General features: G+C 38.1%; 1 long non-coding RNA gene across 1 annotated transcript; it reads right to left on the bottom strand.

The window, feature by feature from the left end:
- Positions 1-1,682: 1,682 nt before the first annotated feature.
- LOC144033653 (uncharacterized) lies at positions 1,683-3,289 on the bottom strand. The gene is made up of 3 exons (XR_013288031.1): positions 3,215-3,289; positions 2,983-3,066; positions 1,683-2,255 (listed from the first exon to the last, which is right to left on the bottom strand). It is a non-coding gene; the product is annotated as an uncharacterized LOC144033653 (long non-coding RNA).
- Between the last annotated feature and the right edge of the window lie 326 nt (positions 3,290-3,615).

Genomic DNA, 3,615 nt, shown 5'->3' with positions numbered 1-3,615 from the left:
TCGGGTCATTTCCTGTTAAAATCAGGTCACTTCCTGTTGATTTTAGGTCACTTCCTGTTGATGTGAGGTCACTTCCTGTTGATATTGGTCACTTCCTGTTCAGGTCGGGGAATATCCTGGCAAGAATCACACGCATACCTAATCAATTGGCCAAAATGGCCACCGCCTTGGGAGGCCAGGTTGGCGAGAAACCTGGGCATATCATTTGTCTAAAATGGCCGCCGTGCATGGTAAGTTGGAAAATGGCCGCCATACGTGGTAAATTAGGTGGTAAGATGGAAGAGCTCATGACGTGAAATGGTGGAATATATTGAAGTTGGAACGAAGTCAATCGGATAAATAATGTGGAAGTAAATGGAAAATGTAGAATGTGGGAAATATTTGGGTACGAAATTGGGAATTGTGGGTAAGGCGGGAATTTTGGAACTGAAAAGCTGGAAGAGCTCATGGCTTGAATTGGTGGAATATATTGAAGTTGAAACAACGTCAATCGGATGAAAAATGTCGAAGTAAATGTGAAATGTAGAATGTGGGAAATATTCGGGTACGAAATCGGGAATTGTGGGTAAGGCATGAATTTTGGAACTGAAAAGCTGGAAGAGCTCATGGCTTGAATTGCTGGAATATATTGAAGTTGAAACAACGTCAATCGGATGAAAAATGTCGAAGTAAATGTGAAATGTAGAATGTGGGAAATATTCGGGTACGAAATCCGGAATTGTGGGCAAGGTGTGAATTTTGGAACTGAAAAGCTGGAAGAGCTCATGGCTTGAATTGCTGGAATATATTGAAGCTGGAACGACATCAATCGGATGAATAATGTGTAAGTAAATGGAAAATGTAGAATGTGGGAAATATTCGGGTACAAAATCGGGAATTGTGGGCAAGGCGTGAATTTTGGAACTGAAAAGCTGGAAGAGCTAATGGCTTGAAATGCTGGAATATATTGAAGTTGGAACGAAGTCAATCGGATGAATAATGTGGAAGTAAATGAAAAATGTAGAATGTGGGAAATATTCGGGTACGAAATCGTGAATTGTGGGTAAGGCGTGAATTTTGGAACTGAAAAGCTGGAAGAGCTCATGATGGAACATATTGAAGTTGGAACGAAGTGAATCGGATGAAAACTGTGGAAGGAAATGTGAAATTTTGAATCTCCCATTAAGAATACATGGGGAAAAATCGGGTACGAAATCGGGAATTGCGGGTAACACGTGAATCGTGGGAATAAGAAAAATGGAAGCGCTCTAGGCGCGAATATTTGGAATCGTTTGAAATTGGAACGGAGTGAATCGGGTGAAAAATGTGGAAGAAGAAACTGGACAAAAAAGTGCGAGGAATAAAATATAAGAATAAGAATAATAACTAGAGCTGCGAGCAGCTATAAAGGGCCCTCGCAACCCGGGCCACGTTGGGGTATATGCAAGTCGGGGGACTTGCACGTTGGGGTACTGTTAAATAGACAAGGACCATGGAAAATAGAAATGCATTTGCCGTGCCTTGTGTGTAAAAAGGTGCAGTAAAAGGCCAAAAATGATGCACAATTCCCAAAATAAATTCAAAAGTGTGGACTTTCTGATGTGTGTGCAAAGTTTCATGAAAAGTCGCTCGTTTGATATTCAAAACCAGCATCTGTTTATTTGAAAACATTGCATGGCACAGAGATGGTGTGTGATCAAATAAAAAGCTTTTTGATGACTCTTAATGTGGTGTCGCTGTGCAACACATATGTATTCATGACATAGTGAAGTATTGTGACAGTTTTGTAGGGTCCAGCAAACAGTAAATGTGTGACAGTTATTCAAGAAAAAATGTAGCTTTGAAGCAGGCTAACCAATGACATCATCTAAAGGGGAAAAAAGCACATGAGCAAGCATAGGTATAAGTAGAGGAGAAAAAGAGATGAAAGAAGTGCGAGAGATGGAACAGGAGAGGAATGCAGCTGTTTATGTATAGCTGTTGTAACAGGACAGATTAAATAACACTTTAACCTGGGGTTAACAGCGCCCTAGGACAGATAAACTCTTTAGTGTAAAAGTTTTCTGGGACAGATGAATCCCTTGGGGTCAAAGAGTTTGGGTTAGCACATAGTCTGTCTTAGGATAATGTAACCTCCATGGATGAATTAGTCCTAGGACGCTTTGACCTGCGGGCTAAAACTTCAGGGGGGTTAACCTGTCCTGTTATATTGTGATCATCGTCTTCGTGCATGTCCTCAGTGGCTTCTTCTGTCTGTGTGGCAGCATTTGATACATCTGTAGAACAAAAAAGAATGAAGAATCATGTTAGATCTGTGAAGTTTGGTTGTCTTAGGTGTAGTTTACAGAACAGTCGTGTGCATATTTTTAGCATGGTAGTGTCTTAATACAAATGCATATTATGTAATGCACTGTATATGGATATTACAGACGTAATATTTGACGGTGATCTTATATTCATAGTTTTTGCCCGTTAATAAATAATATAGCTAGTAAGTAATAAGACACGCAAAAATGGTATAGTTGAATCCTCTGGGTCAAAAAGCAATGTTTTAGGATTGTGTGATGAAATGATGAATAAAAGTAAGGATACGACAGGTACATAAATGGTTATATATACACACGGACATATATATTTATACAGTATAACAGTGCCGCATGTATTGGTTTTAAGGAAAGAGTTGAAAAGCAGTGTTCAGAAAAAAGCATAAGACGCACAAAGTACCATTTCACTACATGTAATAAGTTGTCAAGTAGACATGTGAATTAAGTGGTTAAGATAGTGGCTACTGTGCAAGTAAGCTTCAATTGTCTCTAAAAGGTTAGCATATGTGTTCTACATGATATCAATGGCTAGACGTGCTCGTGGAGAAACATTACAAACAGAAAAACACACTAAAGGTGCCTTTAACAAACCTGTTAATAAATGAGAACTTAATACATATATGTATGGCATACTGTATATGATTGAGAAAGCTGTTTAGTTTATGTATTGTATACTTACGGAAAAAAGTTGGCAATCTTTGCGTATGGAGATGATTAGAGGGTCTTTATCAAAAGAGAATTTGCTTGTTGATTTGTTCATGTTCTGTAGAAAAGCAAAGGAGTAGAAATAAATACAGTATCATACTTCATAAACATACAAGAAATTTGTAGCTGTATTAACCATTGTTGGTATTTGAAGTGATAATTTAGGAATAGAAGTGTAGTGATTGCAGAATTTATAGAGTGCTTACCTTGTATGACTTTGTAGATGGAAATGTCTTTTGTTGAAAGAGCTCTTTGTTGTCTACTATATATGCAAGGACAAGCATAAGTAGGTGTGGTTATGAAGTACTTGACCATTGAAATAAAGCAGTGGTATCAAATGTATGGACCGTGGTTTGGCTCAGGCCTGCAAAGGGGTTTAATGTGGCACAAGAGATAATCTTGTAAGGTACAAAAAATAATAATAATATAATAGGTATGCCTCTGAGTTTTCACAAATCTAGGTCAAGTCAAGTCATCTTTAGTTATTTCGCGCTTGAATCATCCAATCGGAAATGCTCCATAAAAAATGTATAGAGGGTGCGATTTATTGCAAATTGCACAAGAAATCTCTAAAAATTCATGTTAATGACAAGTCTGATGTGTGTGC

This window comes from Festucalex cinctus, chromosome 1, assembly GCF_051991245.1.
Source record: "Festucalex cinctus isolate MCC-2025b chromosome 1, RoL_Fcin_1.0, whole genome shotgun sequence".
In the NCBI taxonomy this organism is placed as follows: Eukaryota; Metazoa; Chordata; class Actinopteri; order Syngnathiformes; family Syngnathidae; genus Festucalex; species Festucalex cinctus.
Note: the sequence above shows the minus strand (reverse complement) of the source record. Positions and strands in the feature narration are given on the sequence as shown.